Consider the following 23213-nt stretch of genomic DNA (forward strand, 5'->3'; position numbering starts at 1 on the left):
CTGCTATAAGTGTATGTATTGTTCCTCTGAGAAAAAGACTGAACGCACTCTTCCATCTCATTTTCAGGAAATATATATATATATATCTATATCTATATATATATATTACTGTTGGCTCAGAACAATCATTGTGGTTGCTATCAGTTTAATTAATTAATTAATTAATTAAGATGAATCTGAGACAGGGGAAACAATATTGGTTTCATTCTTACTGATGAGATGATGTAGTGTAGAATAGAATCTAGCATAGAATCGTGAATTAGGACATATTTTTTCAAAGCAGTTTAAATTTATAATATATAATATAATAATTATATATATTACACATATATATTATTATTATTATATAGGATGTTTAAATGTTCAAATTGTGGCTCACTTTGCTTTTAACTGCCCTGGAGACACTCAGAACTTGTGCAGATCAACCCTTGGGTACTGAATCATCAAGTATTTAGAAACCAAGTTATGCAGTAAAAGTTTGATTCTAAAGCATAAGGTTAATTGAAAGCACCAATCGAAAAATCTGTAAACAAAACTGGAACTGCTGTTGCTTCTCTTCCTGATGTGTGTTTTCTAATTTTTACGAACTAAATGGGCCTAGAAAGATAAAGATGCAAAGTGGCCATATGACTGAATTGCATTAGAATCACAGAATCACAGAATCAGAGAACTGAATAATGCTCAAGTGATGAATACAGAGACTTCAGCCCACTTATTTATCAGCATAGACATTATTATATAGACTTGGCATTGGATTTATTTGATATCTAAATATTTTTAAGGGTCTTCTTTTTAAGAGTGACTCATTCTCTTATTCTTACTATAGATTTTTTTATTTAAATGTTTGGGTTTTTTTTATTAATTTACATAAAGATTCTTATTTTCTGGGAGAAAGAAAGAAATCAAATTCTGTTACTCCTGGATGGAAAGGAAATGTTCTCAATAGGAACTGCAGACTCCTACTTGTAAGTTCACTGCTAGAGAGAGCCAAACACATCACACAGCCTTATCAGTCTCTTCAAGACCTGGCTGATGACAGAGTCAGGTTCTTTAAGTCAGTGCTGTTAGATGCCCTTCTGGTCATGGGGCACTACACTGTTAGAAAAGATGAAATCTTAGCTGGTAAACCAGACTCTGTATTTAAACAGTAGGCAAAAGAATAAAATAGCAAAAAAAGAACAAGAGAAGGAAAAGGAAGCATAGGAGGATCTTCAAAAAAAATCCTCTTGGTTTTGTTGCCAATCATAATTCTAACTGTAATCTTATAATTGCAATAATAATTTTCCCACTTTCATTTTGAACATGAGTTGTAATGTTACCTCAGGCTCTGTATGACATTAGGAGGAATAGTTTGTTTTTGATTTGTTTGTACTTCAGATCTCTTGGATTGTAATTTTCTATATAATTTGTTATGTCCGTGACTATTTCCAAAATTACTATGCAAAATAAATAAATAAACAGAGATCCTGCAAACAAGTCTTCCTTTTACTAAACAGAATTGAGTACTTTCATGGAAATACCCTTTATGCACAAAGAATGACCCTGTCTGCTGTGAAAACATTACTACATGACCATAGAGATACCCCACAAAGCAGTGCTGAATCCCAGCTGACATGATCCCAGCTTCATTTCTATGGATAATGAGTCTCCCTGGACTTCTCACACTGTTCTTATCTCAGTGTTCTTGCCTAGACACCCCGATTCTCCCAGTTGCCTGTCCCAGGGTACTCACTCAGGTAATTCCAAGTCTATTTGTTCTAGTCCCTAATCTCAACCTATCACATTTTCACCCTCCTCTTTCCTTGATCCTGCTTCACATAAACATTCTTTAACCATCTTCCCGCCAGCCCAATGAGCCTTCCTTGGACTCTACATTTCAAAATCCAAGTCCCTGTCCTCATCCCTTGCTCCAGAAGATCAACGGCTGGATCATTATTTGCAATTCAAAAAGAAAGCTTCTGACAAAAACCTATTTTTCCCATAGTATCATTCTCAGAAATTCTTGAAACATTATGATGTGAAGATTCAGCTGGAGGCAGGGACAGACACAGAAAAATTCATCACAAACATCTAGAGTCTGCACGAGCTAAAAGCAACTGAAAAAAAGGAGTGTAGCAAAGAGAATATCTGCCAACCTCAGTAGAAAAAAATGCTACTTTCTTTACCTAAAATAACACCAAGAATAAGGAAAATGGTAAAAAATATGTAACAAATTCTAAAACACCTGGCATACAAATATGGAGGGTAGGAGAGCTTGAAAAAGGGCAATTGCTGCCCATTAGCATGGCAATCCATTTTTACACTGCTAGGTGTACAGAAGAGAAAAAACATAAACCCATCCCTGCAGCTGTCTGGTGTGTACCTATGAGCCTACATGTTGGAACAGCATGTTCGGGCAGATTAACAGCTCTTGTGAGGATATCAAACATTCCCCCAAGTATTCAGCTTCAGATGTACCTCTCTCCAGATCAGGACAGGATACTACATGCAGCAGTCTCCTCTTGCCAAGTCCCTGCTTCCAGAGGAAAGGAGGCTGGAGGGAGTTTAGGACATACTCAGACATTTTCTCCAGGGTAGGCCAGAAGAGCAATGCCAAGGGCTGGACCTTCCTTTGGGTGTGGTGGCTCATGCCTGATGCTTCTGCTTAGGGGAGCTGCTTTCAGCAGCATCTGTAGTGCTTAGCTCTGGACACAGCTACAATTCCTGATGAAATAAAGGAATGCCCAGAGATCCTGACCCCTGTGCATGGAGGTGCTCAGTGCCCTGATCTGCCACCTTGCATGGGCAATGCCACTCCATGCCTTGTGATAAGTCCAAGGGCTTGAGATGTAAAACAGTGGTAAAAAAAAATCCTGAAAAATAGAACAGAGAAATGCAGGTGGCAATTCAACAAAGATAACTCAGAAAGTGAAAACAGTGATAACTCATCACCAACCCTTCCTCACATTACTTATGGCCTGGCCAGTGAACTGACACCAGGCCCTTTACATGGGGTAGTGATGTTTAGCATAGCTGTTCACTAATTCCATCTCTCTATTATATGTTTTATTTGAAAATATCTTCTTTATTCTTAGAAACTGCACAGAATTTCTCTGTGTATGATAAAATTGTCCCAAAAATACAATCCAAGGAGGAAGGGTTATAGAACAAGTATGAAAGCAGTCATGTAAGCAAGAAACCAAAAGTATAAATTCAGAAAGTTTTCCTTTTAAAATATTTGACTGGCACAGAAAAACTTAAAATATTCATATAAATAATGATCAGAAGAATCAATTTTATGGTTATTGAAATATTCTTCACCTCTTTTTCCTACAACCATCTATTAACTTGGTCAAATAGAAACCCTGAAAAAACTGCATTGTGTTATTTGAACTGACAGAAAGAGAGAGAACGTATTGATGAAGAAGCCTATAAAAAATACAGAGCTAATTAATTCAGCCACAGAATGATGTTTCCAGGTTAAATTAAATCAACGATCAATTCATACCACAAAAATCAGTCACAAGATTCAACACAACATATATTATATAGGGCCTGATTGTGAATTCTCTGCACACCCTCTTTTTTAAAGAAGTGAATAGGCTTTCTGACGCATAAAAAAATTGACATCAGTTCTTCAACAAATTCCACCAGAAAAAAAGAGTAGCTAAAATTACTCTGGCCATCCAGACAGCTGATCCAATGACTCATATTTCAAATTCAAAAACACTAATGTTATATTTATGGAATCAAAAACTGCTAGTTTCCAAAAACCATTGCTGTTTAACATCTGCATTTGTTTAATTCCTTGCCAAATTAAGTTCATGTAGTTAGATATACCCAGAAAATCCTGATGTATTGTTTAACATTTGTCTAGGAACACTGTAGGTACACAATTGTAATCGGGTTATCTAGATTTATCCGTGATAGAGGCTGCTGCCCCTAGAAGGGGGGAAATGAACAAAAACAACGGCAGCAATCTAAGGAAAGAACTTATTTTACTAAATACGAGACACAATATGATACAATATAACTACAACTACTATATCAAACAAGGCAGAGAAAAAGAAAGAGAGAAAAAGAGTCCCGGAGAACCGGGGGCCTACTGCAGTCTCTAGGCAACAGGCTGGAACGTTGCTGATAGAGCGAGACGGCAGGGATGGAGCGCTCCAAAGCGATAGACAGGGCGAAAAGAGGGACGTTCCAGCCTGGGAGCGAGATTATATGTGTGTCCTCCTCCTCTGGTGATTCGTCTCTGGCCGCGTTGTCCCCTGGGATATGTAGTTTCCTCCAAGAGCTGAGTACTCGGGATGCTGCCATTCCACAGATCTGGAGCATGAACCTTCCACACTTCCGCATACCCTCTGTTACACTTCCACATACCCTCTGTTACACTTCCACATACCCTCTATTACACTTCCACATACCCTCTGTTACACTTCCACATACCCTCTGTTACACTTTCTTATACCACCAAAACAGTTCATACCGCACATGATGTCATGATGTAGAATATTGACAGCACAAAACCATGACAACAATTCATTACACAAAGGCATGAACACACCCTTCAACTGACAAGTCTCTTTCTCCTAGATCAAGAATCTAAGGACTTAAAGTACACTGAACCTTTCTTCATCTTGATATGCACTGAGTTCCATCTAAATTACTGCCAAGATATTCTGTGAGCCAAATCAACTGCCAGCTAACCAAAAATATTTTTTTTTTCACCAATGGAGCAATCACTCCACCTTCTCTTCCAATCTGTGGCAAAACATCATAGATATCAGCTCTGGCAAAAACCTCCTAAATGCAAGACTTTGCCAGTCATTTATCACTACTCCCTTACTAGACCTGACTGTAGGACAGCATAAAACCTCACAGTTCATACTACAGAAAGGAAAGATCAGGACTGTAATGAAATTTACAGAGTTCTTGTGTTGACTGTTTCTCCTCAAACTCTACTTACCTGTGGTGCAAGTATTCTTGTTACTTATTGTGTCAGACTCATTCCCTGAATGTTTACAATTCCAGTATCAGTCCAATAGTGTACATGCAATGGTAAAATGAAGTCCTAAGAATGAAACTAAGACCTCTCTGAAATAGTTTCTCAGTGTTATACAAAGGGCATTCTTTCAATCTGTAAAGACAAGATATTTCACAGCAGCTAAGGGTTTGATTCTTTGTTTTTCTTTTTTTGTATAGATCCAAGTCTCTCCCATCATTTAAATAATTAGTAATCCTATTGTATTTATGTAATATACGTGCCACAAATTGTCTGCATTTGTAACATCTCTAGATTTCCCCTTTTTTTCATATACTTTAGCACAAAACTTGCTTTCAGAATTCATTGCCTTTGTAAATTAACTGCAAGTCTCTTATTCAAAGAAACTGCTCCCCGAACTGCAAACTTGCATTTCAGTTCTTTTATTAACATACTGCTTTCTGACTGGTGTTATATAACAGACATCCTAATTCATAGCGTAATATCAATGACAGATCACAATGCAAGCGGAAAAGTGAAAAGGAAACCTAAGTTTCTGCTTCATAGGAGACGGAGCATAAAAATAAAGCAGCCTCTCGGAGATTCTTCTGTGAGAATGTTTATGGGCTTTTTATAGTTTCTGAAATCAGACTCTTTATGATAGGGAAGAAATATCTTAAGTGCAGGGCATTTTTCAGCAGACAGCACAGGTGTATGTTCGTATATCACTGTCACTTCATGATTTATCAATGCAGATATGCAAATGAGGCACAAGATAAAGCTTTTCCAAATGCAAGCATTGACAACAGCTATGATAATAATAGTGACATTGCTTTAGACAAATTCCTTTCCTATCACTGCTAAATAACTGCAAAGGAGTACAACAACAACAAAGCAGCATCTAGAAAGTCAGAATAACTTAGTGCAGGGATTAAAGGTTGTAGCAGAACATAACACATTATTTGTGGTATGGGATTAAATCATAGAATATCCTGAATTGAAAGGGAACCATAAAATTTAAATTCTATGTTTGAGACTGTGGTCTGAATGTTGTTCAAAGTCCAGCATTTGGGGTTGTGCCCACTTCCCTGGGCAGCCTGTTCCATGCCCAACACCCTCCAGTGCAGAACCTGTCCCTAACCCCCACCTGCCCCTCCCCTGACACAACTCAGTGCTGTTCTCTTCCTCTCAAGCCTGGACAAACAAAATACTTGATTTAATTTTAAAAATATTTTTAATTTTGGTTTTTAGTAACCTAAATCAGAATACATTTTAATAGCTATGTGGATGTTTGTTTAAAATATATCTGAAGTCCAGACACTGAACTAGGTGTAAGCCCTTCCTTAACAAGCTACATTTGGAATCATTCTGAGAATATTCTACTCATTTATTTTTATCTATAGAAAAATTTATGCTAAAGTCAGTGATAGATTACAGCGGAGTGTCTTAATGTAGATGAAAATTTGTAGAACTTGGTTGATAATCATTTTGAGTTTTTGCTGTCAAACACAGAAGGATAAGAATACCTGAAAATTTCTCATTGTTGCCTTAGCTATGGGATCCAGTGCAGATCCAATCTAGATGCAACTGCATGGGAACCCTTCTCAGATGAACCTGAAAATGGATTTGTTAATGGAGATGGGACTAAATCCATTATTAGCCCCGCTGAAAGAATTACAATATATGTGGTTTTCTATCAAATCTCTAATGATTTTTCTGTTGTAAAGTTGAAAATGGTCTATCCTAATTTCCACTGGAGCAAAATCAGTTTCAGTAGTAGATGTGTCCTACACAAATTTCTGACAAACACTGTCATCACTCAGTCATATTTTCAGCATACCATCTTAATATTTTTCACTAATTCTCAGTATTTTCTATTATCCTTGTACTAAGATTGCTTCAGTCTGTCAGACTTTCCTTTCATCATTTCCGTTTTCCTGATCCTGAGCTTTGATAAAGAAAGAATCAAAAAGATGCAAGGAGAAAGAAAGAAAGAAAAAAAAGCAAAGAAAGCAAAAGAAATGTAAAAAAGATGAAGATTGATAAATGGCAGGATGAGATTTGAGATCTGAAACTGCAGATATTATCAAGCTTAATTTTCTGCATTGCAGAAGAGTTAAATCTGACAGGATATTTAGCACTGACAGAAGAGTAGTATTCAGTTCCAGGAGTGGGAAAAGACAGCAGGGAATATGCTATATGGCCAAAAGTGAGTCAGATCCTCTGGGAAGCATAGATTTCCAAAGATAAGTTTGACCAAATCTGCATGGGTAAAAGAGTTACTGCAAGGGATGTTCCTGGAAATGACTCAGAAGATGCACCATTCCCAAGGGAGGCCCACAGGAACAGGGAGCAGAAATTTCTGGTGGTAATATTTAATTGTCAAAGGAGTGTCTGCAAAGAGAACAATTAGTTTTATCAAATAGCTTCTCCTGACAACAATGGAGAGAACAGAAGAAAAAGAAGTATCTGCCATGCTTGGCAAAAGAAATGGCAAGAGAGGAGATATGAGGGATGAGCCCTAAAAATTCTGGGGGGAAAAAAATCAAAATGTGAGTATCTGATCTCACAACCTTTTGGCAGATCATCTATTATTTTTAATGAGATCTATCTGCTGCTTACTTCTTGACACTGACCAATGTTATTTATTGAAAATGTCAACTGAATATTAATCCAATTATCACTGAAAGAGTGAGCATACGTTTTTTGACACATATTTTAATTATAACTATATTAAAGGTTGCCCACAGGCATTCTGCATAGTTGAGTAGCCACCATTTATAGACGACTTTTCCAATTTTCTGTGGAACTTTTATTTCCCATTTAGGACTGAGGCCTGAAATACTGCCATTAGCTTAACCATTTAATCTATTTAATAAATTTCTGTTTGGCTTTGGGCCAGACTATTTGGCAAACTACTCCAACAACCTACTTAATGTGTCTTGCCCTTGTTATTAGTACTTCTGACACATCTGTAGGGATCAACAACTTCAGTTTAAAAATGAAGCCAATATGAATTTTCACCAGAAGTACTAGTTCTTGGTAGAATGTATTTACCTAGCTTATTTACAATAGGACTTACTTTTCTGACAATGTGGGGAAACAAATTTGAATAAATTTCCTGCACAGTTTTTCTGGCTTAGCATCATGGTTATGCGCTTTTAATATATTTGTTTGAAACCAAACCACAAGAAATAACAGTGTTTTATGAAAGCTGCATTTCTTTACACTTTTAAAACAAAAGAAACGTGATATTAATGTTTCACTGGTCCAGTAAATTGAATTTCCCAAAGTTTTTATTTTTTCATGGAAGTATACAGGCATCAGAGAAGTAGATGTGACCTCAGGTGATGATGTATCCAATAGCTCCTCACTTTTTATTGCCAAGAGTGACTGTTGCTGTTTTTGCTTCTTAGACAATGCTTAAGTCAACTACAATGTCAAACTGCCAGACTCTCTCCCTGTCCCTTGAGTTCACCACATCCTCTCCATTTCTCCTACTCCAAGTATTACTCCAGCCTCATTTAGCCCAACCAGGCATAGTTGAATCTTCCAAAGTTAGGGCTGGCACAAATTCACTCAGCTTTGCAGCTATACATATATGTCATTTGAGGAAGCAGAATTCTACATACTCTCTTCTCCCAAAATCATACATTGCACACTCATCTATCTAGCTTTTCTTATAAAAAGAGGAAATGGCAGAAGACACCACAGCCTTTCCAAATAAATTTATTTCAGAATATACATCTGTTTAGTATTTACTATGTTAGTATTGAAGTACTTAAACAACTCAAGTTTACTTAAATTAAATAAATTAATATTTACCATTTCTTAGTGTATCATCTATATCTTGTTTGCATCAAATCAAGACAACCACATGTCCAAAACTCTAGCATATGGAAACAATTTTTTTTCACTTTAATTTGTTCTCCAGCTGCATTTTGAAAATAGCTATTTATTCTTCCTTCTTGTCATGTTCATCATTATGAACAGTCACATTTTTCTATTGTCTCTTCACACACAGGTTCCTGCAACTGAGATTGTTGTTTTATCTTTTGCATGAATGGCCAGTGCATCATGACAAAAAGCATCAAAATCAGACACAGGACTATACTTTAGGGTCACATGCAGATTGTCCATAAATAATGTTCTAATCTGTGATTACTTTTCAGGATGTGTTTAATTTCCATGGGGTTATAACATACAACAAATTTCCTGAATTTCTGCCCACATGATAAAAGTTTAAATACTGTGGTCAGCATGATAATTTGTAGCATTGTGACAGATCATTATAATGAAAATTTGTGTTTTGTATAAATCATCATCATTTATTTGATGAACACAATGGAAAACATTCCACAATCCCAGTTCTACAATATCTGCCATCCTTTAAATACTGTCACAGGTCCAAGATGATTTCAGGAAAATAACAGCTTTTGCTTAAGATTATATTTATGACATCCTAGGCTAGCAAATCTGTCTTGTTGACACTTCTATCACCCTTAAAGTTCACTGTTTCTGAGCAACAACTCAAGCTTCAGATATTGGTTTTACAAAGGAAGTGTCTTTCCTCAGATCTTAAAGATAGCATTTTTGACAGTGATCTCTTGGACAGCATCCAGCAGAGGGCCACAAAGATGGTGAAGGGCCTGGAGCATCTCCCCTACGAAGAAAGGCTAAGTGAACTGGGTCTGTTTAGTCTTGAGAAAAGAAGACTGAGAGGGGACCTGATCCAGATCTATAAATATCTGAGGTGCGGGGGGCAAAGTGGTGAGGCCAGACTCTTTTCAGCAGTGTGTGGAGACAGAACAAGGGGAAATGGCCAGAAACTGGAGCATAGGAAGTTCCGCTTGAATGTGTGCAAGAACTTCTTTACAGTGAGGGTCACGGAGCACTGGAACAGGCTGCCCAGGGGGGTTGTGGAGTCCCCTTCTCTGGAGACATTCAAGACCCACCTGAACGCCTACCTGTGTGACCTGGTATGGGGAACCTGCTTTGGCAGGGGGGTTGGACTCGATGATCTCTGGAGGTCCCTTCCAACCCCTACGATTCTGTGATTCTGTGATTCTATGAGAGGCCCTAATCTAATGGGGTAAGTAGTAGCATATATTAGTCCTAGGCTGTGAGAAATGTCTATGAGATACATGGCTTACTTCAATATTAACTTTCTCCTTGAATGCTACCAAGTGTGTAAGGAAGATGACAAAGGGGACAGAGCAGGAATGGTAGTGTTGTGCTTGTCTTGTCAGTATGTATGCTGAGAATTAAGGAGAACAAGGTTTCCATTAGTCAACAACCTATATTTATTATCTTTGTGAATGTGGATAAACATTTTGTAAAAAAGAAAGGAAGTGAACAATTTTAAGTCTAAAAAAGAAAGCATGGTTATAGACCTATTAAGTCTGAAGCTCAAAGAAATATCTTAGTACATATCTTATTTCTTATATATCTTCTTTCTTATATTTCTTATTTCATATATATCATTTCCCAAAGCTGCAGTCACCAACTCGTACCTCTTTGTACTGAATTAAGTATTTCCCTGTAGGTTCAGAAAGTGTTTTTGCCAATACTTTAGAAAAAGATCAGAGTGATCTGGTAGAGTTTGTTGTATCTCCACAAGACAAGGGAGATTTTCCAATCATAGCCTCAATCTGTTCACTTTTTCTTTTTTTTTTAGTATCCTCAGGCTTTTCAGAAGTGGCAAAAAAAAAGTTAAAAAGTGTGAGATCAATTACTTTTATTTAAAGTGTACTTTAAAACCTCATAAGGCATGAGGCAGAAAATCTGGAAAAGTGTTTTAAAAATAAACAAGAATTTCCAATGTAGTACCAGTGAAAATATTGTAGGTATAAGAAACTGAATAAAAGCCAGTGTACACACTAGAGTAAACACAGTGTGCATTTTAAATTTTATGTAATGAAATGTTCAAGAGGCAGAAAAAGATGAAAGAAAAGTAAAAAAAAATAATAATAATAATAATTAAAAGAATACAAAGCAGAACTACTTGATTTGATTGCTCTACAGAGAAAGATAACTGAGAAAACAAGTGCTCTGTTTTAATAAATATGAAACACTACAAAAAGATTTTGCACAGTATCTGATCAAGGTTTCAGTGTCATTATCATGTTTGATAGAAAGAGTAAAAGCTAAGATAGAATTTGCTTCCTACTAACAAAATAACAGAGCAAGTAGATCAGTTGTTAAAAAATAAAATAAAATAAAATAAAATAAAATAAAATAAAATAAAATAAATAAAATAAAATAAAATAAAATAAAATAAAATAAAATAAAATAAAATAAAATAAAATAAAATAAAATAAAATAAAATAAAATAAAATATAAATGTGCAATCCAATCAATTTATGTTCAACATCTATAAGTACTGGTGGCACATATTGGTATTTAGAACATCACAGAGGTTGTGTCTCTGGTGTGATTATTTTCACCTTACATATAAAGCCTTCCTTGTCAGTAAAATGTTCTCGTTTTTCATGTCACTATAAAGAGTCTATCTCTAAAATCAATTAGTAAAACTGGTATGGGAAAGGTTTTCAAAAGGGGGATCCTACACCTAATACTGAAAATTTGGAACACACAAAAATTTTACATAAAATAGACATAAATTGAAAGGTTTCCTTTAGGACACAGAGAAGAGATTAATATCCTATTGAGATAAGACACATTTAAATTTAGTCAGCTAGCTGGAGCCATCATACTCTGCAACTATTAAACTGCTAAATAGTAAAGGCTGGCCAGGTTAGAGGCACTGGTATTTAGGGCATTCCAGCTTTGCTTTCAACCTGTGTTCCCATATTTTAGCCTTTTCCATTAGCTCAGCAGACTTCATGCCTAAGTGAGCTGCAGAGCTTTCAAACTGACACACAAGAGGAAGAATTACAGCACGAGAATAGGCAGAATGCAAAATAGCGCTGTATTATTGTAGTGTGTCTGCTGTTAGAATACATTAATAACATGATGTTTCTCGATACATTATAGGATACAACAGTAATGAAAAATAGAAAGAATCCACATTGCTGTCTGTAGAAAAATAAAGTATATTTTGAAGCAAAGGTTTTATGGTATAACAAACCTTTGGATTTCAGGCATTTTTGCAACCTTGATCATCCTGAACAAAATGCACATTCTTCCATTGATGGGTACCAGATCAGACTTCTTTCTCTTCCAGAGTAAAATATTGTTCCTACAGAAAATTAATGATCAAACTCCCATTAATTTCACTGAGATCAAGACTTTGTGTCTACTATTAACTTCACTTTTTAAAAGCTTTTTTGTTTGGTGCACATGTGAAAGACATGTTCAACACTGCAAAGATCTTTGAAGATAAAGAACAGGCATAGTGAATTCATCATCAAGAAAATAGTTTGTCTTTACCTTGGAAGAGTTGCAAAGGAAACTGAGAAAGTGTGGTGTGTCTAGCACTGAAAGCTATCCCAGTGTTAATTTAAAGAAATAAGTAGAATGGAAAGGAAAACAGAAATTTGTTGACTTAAAAATCTTTCGAAAGACAAGGAAGAGCAGTGTGAAATATGTACAAATTCTGTTTACCATATATCAACACTAAATAGCTAAAAATCTTACAATAAAGGACTTGAGCAACGAAGCATGTCAAGAAGGAAATGGCAAGTTATTTCACTTACAGTAGCTGCTCAACAGTATACAAGACCACTTGGTGGTAGCAACACCATCCATGCTTGTCAAGCACGTTCCTTGGATTTTTGGTGTATATGGATCTTACACAAATTTATACCAATCAAATCACTCCCTTGCTAAATTTTCTTAGATTTTCTTTGGTGTGACATCTGGTAAAAATGTGCGACCAACTGAATGGCAGAGAGGGACATGGGCAAAGCTGGGGGGAAGTAGGATGAGGAAAGAGAGGCAAAAAGAGCAGAACCCATTTAAGTTTCCCGGGGTACAAGAAGAGGAGAATAGGATGATCAGCTGACACAAATTATTTGGCCCATAGAAATCTTTAGCTTTTGTCACATTTATTTATATTAGGATCATAGGCAAAATCTTCTCCCTGAAAAATACCTGCTGTGACAAGGACAAACCATCACAGTCAGTATAAACTCTTCTATCTCAGATATGTATTCCGTTACTCAAATGGCAGTAGAGAACATGTATACATCTCTGAAGATGTAAATATTCTAAACCCTTAAATCTTCTTGCAAAACTCCAGTAATGCAAGACCACAAATGATAGCTTTGTATCCTTAGCAAGAGGGGGAAACAGATATTGGCAGAGATTTTGAGGCAGCATGGTCACATTCCCTGCTTCAGCTTCTTTGTAAGGATCTGGATGAGATACTATACAGAAAGTGGTTTAGTCAGGGCAGTGTGGAATTTACTGCTAGCCACAAAGCAGGCAGTGGACTAGGTAAAGCTACTACAAGCTAGACATCTTCCATGGCTCATCTGCTGTCAGTGCTGAAGTTAGAGTGCCAGGAAGAAAGGGTGCAACTTAAGTTAGACATACATTACCTAGGAAATATCATAGAATCATAGAATCATAGAATCATGCCATTGTTCCAAATATGTCATTGTGAACTCAAAGTGTTGATGAAAATTGTAGCCCTTACTGCATTTTCCAGATTTACAGTCACAGACAAAATGCTTCTGTGTTCCCAGCAAACTGTAACATCTATCAATAAAGAACTCAAAATTAATACACCTATTCCCATGAGCATGCAGTGATAATGTTAAGGTATCTGTAGATTTGTGAAAACATTAAGGAATCTCCACATCTTCATTGTCTTAGAGACTGGGTACTAGATCTAAAAGGTTGATCTGTTCTGCCTTATGTTTACTCTGCCTACATGATATTTTCATGACACAAACCAAAGTGGAATACTTTTCTACATAGCCAGCATCTCAATGCAGTTTACTTGAAACTTTTGACAAGAGTGAGGACTGAAACTCAAAGTATGCTTATTGAATTATAATTTATGAGTAACATATTACCCAGGTGTTTTGGACAAGATAGTGAAAGGGTAAATCAGGAAATATGACACACTGCTTTCCATTAACCCCCTGGCACTGGCAATTTGAAGCTCCCCTTACTAAAGGCTAATCCATTTTGCTGTAGTGCTTAGCATTTTAAAATCTCAGCTCCTTGTGTCAAAATGTTTATATGCTTTAATGTATTAGAAAGGCAGGTAGAAATTTTGATCCCATTGCTATTTTATACTTTGCCATACCCAGTCCCAACAATGAACAATTTCAGCACATTTTAAGAGAAACACTTTTGTCTGATCTCCAGAATTCTGTAAAAAATACTAAGTAATCACAGTAAAACTGAAGTTTAATTCACCTAGGTTCTAGCTACCAATAATGACATCACTTGTGAAATGGGTTTTCATTGTTGTTTGGAAAGACTTGGTCATAGCAGAAGAAGCCTACTTATTCCTTGCTGCAAATGCAATTTTGCAACATTCCACTATGACATGTTGCAATACATATTATTTTCTTTAATGAAATCTATGTGCCTCATTTAAAAAAAAAAAAAAAAAAGAAAAAAAAAAAAAGAAAAAAAATCATCTGTTAGGAAAATGTCTATTAGCTGAGTCAGTCCAGAATGTCTTATATTTTATTTTCACTACAGCTTCTTCTGAAAGGAAATAAGGAAGATTATAGTCTGTATATCATTTGTATTGTTATGACCCTTTACACCCCAACAAGCAGAATAAGGGAACCCTACTGTCTTTATTAGGAAAACAAAGATTATGATTCAGAGATACCCTCCCTAATTTAGACTACGTTACCCTTTGTGCCAGACCACCATTTCTCTTTCCCACACAAGCAGAAATTGTATGAGCTCATAAAGCTGATGTAAGTTTTCTGCAAAGTGATCTTGTCAGCAAACTGTACTTTGATGATTTTCATTTGCTTTCTTTGGAATGGATATTTTAATGTTTCTTATTTAAGCTTTTGAAAATCTCATGTCACTGAAAATTCCCCAGTTAATAAGGATGACGATCATCTGCTTAGGATGGAACTGTTCTTATGGTGAGCTTCTACTGCAGCCTGCAGAAATGACTGTAATTATTAGAAAATGGAGGTGACATTTGAGTCACTGGTCTGGCAAGCAGATGCTGCCTTCAAGTGACTGCACTCATTCTTGAAGCTGCAAAAGAATTTGCTAGTACTTGTCTGTTTTCTCTTGAAGAAGTCGTGTCTAATGTTGCAGAATTCTCATCTGTCAGGTAACATCTGTATGACATACAAGTAGTGTCAAAGGCAACAGGAGATTCTTTGGTTATGTCTACAATGTCTATAACATTCAAGCTCATTTTCACTGAGGGGAATAAGGTATTGATACCTACACCATTGAGTACACTGCATGCATACCTACATAGCAGTCAATTTTATAGTGCTGTCAGTATCCTTAAGTCTAATCCATGCACTCACTGTCTGACAAAGTACAAGTAATCAGTGTTTTCCAAGAAACCTGAAAAAGGCTCCATACTTACAGGTTGTCAGCTTTCCTAATTATTTAAAACAAATCTTTAGAATTTTTGCATAAGTGCACATTGCGTGCAGCGACTCCTTTATTTTATTTGTTGTCCTCAGAGAATAGTGACAGTATTGAAAAGAAGTAAAAATACTGGATAGCATCTTGCTATCAAAATGCACTCAAAGGATTATGGTTTTATCTGGCCATTCTGAATAAATTTACACAAAAGTATACAGAGAATGGAAAATAAAACATTGCTACATGTCGCAGACTTTATGAAAACCTTCCTCCAAAGGGTTCCAACATGGTGAAAGCAGCTAAGCTTTACACTTTCCGATTTCCAAAGCAACAAAACTGGATGTCAGAGGACATAGCTGGGAATCCACATTTCAGGAAACCCATAACAAGATCTGTAAAACCTACTTTGTAAGCAAGAGCAAATCTAATGCTCTTTGACACCAAACTGCAAACACAAGATGGTACAATGTATTTATAGTGTACTTCTGTATTGAATTTCCAAGCCAAGTAAACTTAATGAGAACAGAAGGGACAACTGGAAAGTGGAAAGGATCAAAGGACAAAAGAAGTAACAGCACAGTAAAAAAGTCTGAATACCTCTGAAACCTACAGAACAGATTAAAACTAGAACAGAATGCACAGTTCCTGTATATTCTGAAAATTATACCTGACATGCTATAATGCCACAAAATAAAATGCAATAGTTGTGTGCATGCAATTTGTTGTGTGTTTTTAGAGATAGGCTACTGGTTAGGCTGCGGTTGGACTTGATGATCTTCAAGGTCTTTTCCAACCTGGGTAATTCTATGATTCTATGATTCTATGATTCAATATGGTAGAAACGTATTTAAAATATGTTACATCTAGGAATGCACGTTTGGGTTCTTTTTATAGGGTTTCATCTTAAATAATGAATTAAGGGAAGGATTATTGTAAAACTCCAAGGGAAATGACCCTTGAGGTCCCTTCCAACCCAGGTCATTCTGTGATTCTGTGAAATAAAGATAGATCAAATCTAAATAATCAAACCACAATCATAATTTACCATATGTAAACAAAGGACTAAAACTGCATATTTTTAAGACACACTGTAGTACAATGTTAGAAGTTTCTCCTTGACACGTTTAAATTCTAGGAAACTGAGGAACGGACAAGCACAATATTAAGAACAGAATTCAAAGCAGATGAAAAAATTACAATTTGAAACAATTTTCACAAGACTTTGGATGCGGGATAATTTTAATTTGATCAATGATTTTATTTGAATTTACAGTTTTGAGTAAAGTCAAAGTAGAACCTTTGCTTTTGCAACTATATAAATATGTGCATATTGGATATGTGTGGTCTTTCACTAAAAATATTAAATTTCTACACTTTCAATATAAACTCGTGTAGGTGTACCCATATGACAAATATTATTTTAAAAATTTTTGAATGAATTTGTTTTCATTTGTATAAAAGTTTGGCCCTTAAAAATATCGTTGTGCTTATGAAGGAGTGAAAGGTTCCCTAAGCTCTATCTTTAAAAACATTCATTTTCATATTGTGTCATTTTAGAAGTTCTTCATTTTGGTTCATTAGAAAGTGCATGTCACATGGGCAGAGAAACATTTGGAGAACTGCCAACAAAGCAGATGAATTAACATACAATTCTGAGTGAATTATAAATTGACTTCAGTTCCAGTTTGTTCTCTTTATTGCTCTAATCTATAATGTGTTGCTATTGTGATGTTACACTGTGCTGTGATTCAGTAAACAGCAAGTATAAAGTAAGTTTTTTTAAAAAAAAAGGTCACCTGTTTTTTCTTCTGTATTTTCAGTTTTGAATCATTCAAGAGTGTGTACATGTATGCTTCTCTATGCAAAAGACAAACATAAATTAAACTTCTGAAATTTGCTGAAACTGAAAAGTTCAGTTGTAGCTAGTCTAAATCCTTAATGATCCATTCTTTTTTCCCACAAGCACTTTAAAAACTCAGTTGGCCAGAAATAAAACATTTGCAAGCTTCAGCTAGTCCTTCCTCTATTTTCAGTGTTTTTTACCTACATTAAGCATGTGGTTTATTCTTTACTGCATATGACATCCCATTAATATAAATCCCTTAGAACAGGGTCTCTAGTATCAGCACTTAGCAAGAAGTCTCATATAAATAATTCATTTGCCTCTTCTTTGACATCTACTATTAATTTACCATTAATCCCCTTTCTCCCAAATTAACAAACAAAACACTCTAGTTCACATTCTGCTTAAAGACTGTTGGGGGAAGATATGCAGTGTAGTAGGCATATGACATTCATCATAAGAAAAAGTTATTAAACCTCAATGTCTGTCGGAAAACAATATTTTTTTAAACATTCTATTGAGTTTAATGGGAAAAAAAAAAAAAAAAGCTGAGCTAATAAAGTCCTTTGGAAGAAGTATGTTATTAGATTGAGTATTTCAATTAGGAAACCAAGATTTTCCTACAAACCATTTTTATCAGATGACATTTACTCAGAAAGGGATATTTGCTCTTGCTTTCATGGGAAAATAAATAAATAAATAAATAAATAAATAAAATAAAAATAATAATAAAAAAGAGGAACATAACTGAAATGGTTAGACTTCCTGTAACAGTGCAATGTGACTGAATAAGAATCTTCCAGAACTTCAATTTATTTGAGAGCCTCATACTTCTTGAAACCCTCCTTAACTATAGACTTCCTTGAAAATTGTCTTGCTTTGAATCAGTTGTACAGCTTTACAGTTTAGATATAAAATACTCACTTTGAGAAAACTAGAGACTGCACGACCAGACCTGTGCATTCTGAACGCAGACTTTCCTTTGATTAATTACTTGTTGATTTATGTGACTGAGACAGGATGTGACTTATTCAATTCTGGAAACAAATGTGTATTCAAAAGAGTCATCACAATATGTGCTTGAGACACTAAAGTATATGACACACCAAGGCAATGACACAAGCCTGACTGTTATGGCACATATCTTTGCAGGAGATCAGAAACATGGTCCCGATACTTCTGGGTCTGATACCACTGCAGCTTTTGAAGCAAGGGAGAATAGATGATAGAATAAATGGGAACCCAAGGAGCTTGGAAGGTGCAAACAGGTTTGGGAAGCAGAGGTACATGTCAGCATGGTTTTTTGAAATTTAGATGTACAGAGACAGAAGAAAATCCAATGGTCTCACTCAGCTTGCAGGGAAATAAGAAACAGCACGGTTCCAAAGACTTATAGCCTATATAATTAAGATAAAAATAGGCAGGAAGAGCAGTCAAGGAGTAATAAACTCAAGATCATCAATACAGTGAATAGCTGAGTTCATTGCAGACTCTAGGTTTTGCAAACAAGTATTCAATGCACAGTTTACCAAACAGACCATCTCTGATGAGAACATATCAGTAGGCACCAACAGCTGCTTGCACTAAGCATTTTTTTTTTTTTTCAACATTATGATGAGTTATGCTTTTGCCAATTTGATCACAGAATTCCAAATAGATTCCTCTAAAAAAAGTAATATCCAGCTTTGGCAACAGTCCATTTAGCTCATGCCTGCTATGTGCTACATCAAATCTGCTTCAGTACATTTTAATTTTAGACTTTGTTGCACTTTTTTTTTTCTTTGAGGATATCAATTTTTCTCCCTTTCAGTTCCAGTAATTTTCAGTTACACCAACTTTTTCGAAACAATGTAAAAGAGATTATTCCTCCACTGATGCGTTTTTTAGCAGCTTCAAAGGCCAAAGCCAAAGAAAATTCATAGGAGGACTTACAAGTAATGTACAAGCTGTGCTCTTTAAAAATTATCAAAGTCTCATAAAAGAGGTATATGTACTTAATTAACACTGGTTTTTGACTTCATTACAGCTCCACATGTTGGAGTTATTCAACATGGAAAGGGCATAAAGCAGTTTAAACAAACACTTTCTATTCTGCCGAAAATATGCTATGAAATTGTCCCCATTAATCTTTCCATAAATTCTTCACTAAATACATCAGCAACCTAAATTAGGTCCACTCTGAAATGCTGCTCCACATAGATCTATCCAATCTAACTCTTAAGAGATTTACAGTAGCATAGTTCTTCAACCTGGCCATCACACAATACTAATGTGCCTGCAAGGTGATATTATTGTACCAGAGAGAGTGTTTAATGTACATTTTCTTGAAATTGTTTTGTATGTATGTGCTCCATGAGATTCCCGGATCAGGCAATGACATAAATAAGTTTGCTTTTAGCATCACATTATCTTCTGAAAGTGTGCATGTACGTAAGGAAGATTACTTTTTCTCTTTTCACAGCTTTATACGACTTATAGCCATATGTAGTCTGTCTGAATAATCAAACACTTCCATTAGTACATAGATCTGTTGTTCAGCATTTAATGATTTCCTGCATTCTTTGCAGGCTGGAAATAAGTCAGTGGAGTCTTTGCATTGAGCATGATGGAGGTCTCAGTTCTGACTGGTGGTTCAGGTCCTTTAATCATACAAATAATGAACAATAACAATAGGCAGTAAGCCTTTATGGTTACACTGAATTTCAACATCAGATTTTGATTAGAAAAAAATGTAATGCAACTTTCTTGAGATTTCTGACATGAAATGACATTCTATCCATCAAACACTGTTAAGCTTGTGTTTTTGTATCAACTGTTTATTCCAAAATTTAAAATGTATTTATTTTAAAGCAAAAATAAATCACATTTTTACAGGCAAAGGACGGGAGATCTGCATTAAAGCAAAATGTTGTAGCAGAGAGAGTAACTCAAAGTGAAAGCAAATTCAAATTTTTAAATTCAAAACACATTAAGGACCAAGGGAAGTTGACAAATATAAAATGTGCATTTGATTTAACTGACAATGTTCTTTAATCTAAAGAAATCGTATAGCATTTTAAGGCAGTAAAATAAATTCCACAGCACGCAATTCCCATGACAGCTTCACTAAGAAATAACCATCTGACATCTCAGAGTAACAACTACTCCCATGCTTAGACATTAAATAAGACTATGCCTCTGCTGCATTCCGCCATGCAGGGTGTACGTCCTCAGGCCAGCCATAAATATGAGAGCGTTAGTGCCAAAAGCAACCAAGCAACCTGAAACATCACATGATGTTCACTTGTACTGTGCTTAGACTGCTGCAGGAATGCAAGATCACATACAGCTACCCTCATCTGCCTCATCCCACCCAGAATACAGATGTTACTTCTTGAAATACATATTTTTCACACTTAATTGCACAAGCAAAAGTTCCTTTCCAGTTGTTTGTTTATGATGAAAATGTACAGTATTTTCCAAAACTGGCATTTTTGTTCCTCATTTTAAACAGAATAAGGGCACAGGATGTTCTAGACTTCATCACTGTCATTTCATATCAACTGTTTGACACAAAGCATCATTTCTATTTTGCTTCATTTTTGTCTTAAATGAAACAATGTTCCATGTCAAAATGAAATGAAGATTGTCATTTCATTTCCAAATGCCAATTCAAAACCAAACTATTTGTTTTTATATTTCATCAACTGATGTTTTCATTGGATTTGACAAATTCCTGCAAAACTTTTAGTTTCAGCAAGATATTCTTCAGTAGAAAAATCTTCGACACAAAGGGCCAACCAAATATCTACAGTAACATCAATGTATCACTACTGTTCTGATGAACCACCATGGTAATTTATTATAATATTAATAATTTATAATTATAAATGGCTCTGTTGTTGATTAGTTCTCTTCTTAGCTTCATAGTCCACCAGATTTTCTCCTCTGTGGTTTTTCTCCTTGTGGTTCTACAGGTTAATATTCGGTATGAATATTGAGAACTTCAGTCTACAAATGTTTGCAAATATCATTACATCTCAAAAAACATTTCATTATAGAACATAATGATAACTAATAGATGTGAAAGAGGAATCTTAACTGCTTCATTTTCTAACTACAAAATACATAGGAAAATGAGGAATGTAGCTGATCCATTGACATTCAGAAAACCATTAAGGGATATAATTGGTACTTACTAAACAAATTAGTATAAAGTAATCAAGTGTCAGTGAACATATATAATCTAGTGTAGCCACTTAAAGTGTCCAAATTCTTTGTTATTCTCAGTAAATATGCACAAGTAATTGCCAGCAAATGATGATATTTAGTGTACAGTTTCCTTGGAAGGGTTTATTACTTGTTGACTTCTGTCTGCACAAACTCTGTCAGGAGCCAAAAAACAAATGATCACATTGAGTTTCAGATTCACTAAGCTCTTAACCTACATTTTGCTTTCCTCTTTTTCTCTTACCAACCACATATAAACTCTTCAAGCAGGTGCTTATTTATGCTTTGAACATGGGCTTGTTAGCACAGCCAGCTGCGAAGTTTAAAGCAGAAGCAAAGTTTCCTTCATCTTGGAAATTGTCCACTTCTCTTGAAACCCATGAATGCAGACTCAGTGGGAGTCTTGAGCAGCTGCACACAACAGAGCTTGAGAAGTCCCTTTTGCTGAGAAAAGAATGAATTTTACCTCACATGGAATCAATTTCTGTGGAGTTTCAGGCTTTCAAACCAGTGAACATCATGAGCTATTTTTGTGTCAGGAATATTGTGCCTGATCATTCTCAGGTCTTTCTGTTAGGTAAAGGAAGGCTAAAAGCTTCAAAAACAGTTTACATAAGAAACACCTACTCCCTTATCTGCTCATTCAGAATTACTTGGAGGTTTAGTGATCTGAAAGGAAGTCCAAGTGTGGAAATGAAATGCATATTTGAAACTTATAGTACATCGATATTTTCTCAGGTTCCTTCTAAAATTCGTGGCCCTAGAACAATTTCTGAAGTGTCTCACTGATCTTGTATATAAAAGACATACATTGATTTTGTTTCTTCCTCAGATACTCAAGGCTCAGAAACTGTACCAGAGAATATTTTGCTAGAAAACAGACTAGGCTACCTCTGTTTTTGAAGCTGTGTAAAAGAAAATCAGATTCTGGAAAATAAGCAGCAATAAGAAGTTATTTCATCCTGCTCAGAGAGGACAGCTGCAGACTACTTCTGTAGAAGGCTTTCTAGTCTATAGGTAATGCCAGCTGAATCTGAAATATTGACACAGCCCTGAAAACACACACCAAAACTCAAAATCCTCTTTCTCCTAGAAAGTAGCACACCAGCCTCCACACCCCACTGATGCTTCCCTGCTTGTGCTTACTCTATTGAGTTTCATTTGAGCCCCTACACCTCCCACAGCACAATGGGATGGCTACAAGCAGCAGGGAAGGAACGTGGCCCCCAAAGAAAAGATGGTTAATGATCTCATGAAACCTGCAGGGGACTCCAGAAAGACTTCCAACTTTGAGGTGTTTCAAGCTGTTGGCACTTTTCAACTTCTTAAGGGAAAAATGTATTAATATTTTAGAAAGCATGGGTTTAAACTTTGCACCCCTTTCTCTCCTTCAAGTGTTTTAACAGCAAATGTTTAATTTTTCCCTTAATTAATTCCATCCAAAAAGCACAGGAAGTCCACATTATTCCAATCTGTAGTGATATTAAGCATCACAAGACTCATCTGTTTGAGGAAACTCTCAGTTCTGCAAAGAATTCTGTGAAGAGCTACAAAACCTGGCATCACTGATTAGACCTTCTGAGCCATTTCCATTCAGGCAAGTCTTACTACAGAGGAGTCTGGCTTAATATTTTAATCAAGTACTGAAGCTTTCCCTGAAAAGGTTACACACCTTTCCTTATGTGCTGCCTTATTCTTCACACA

The sequence above is a fragment of the Excalfactoria chinensis genome, chromosome 2, assembly GCF_039878825.1.
Source record: "Excalfactoria chinensis isolate bCotChi1 chromosome 2, bCotChi1.hap2, whole genome shotgun sequence".
Taxonomy (NCBI): domain Eukaryota; kingdom Metazoa; phylum Chordata; class Aves; order Galliformes; family Phasianidae; genus Excalfactoria; species Excalfactoria chinensis.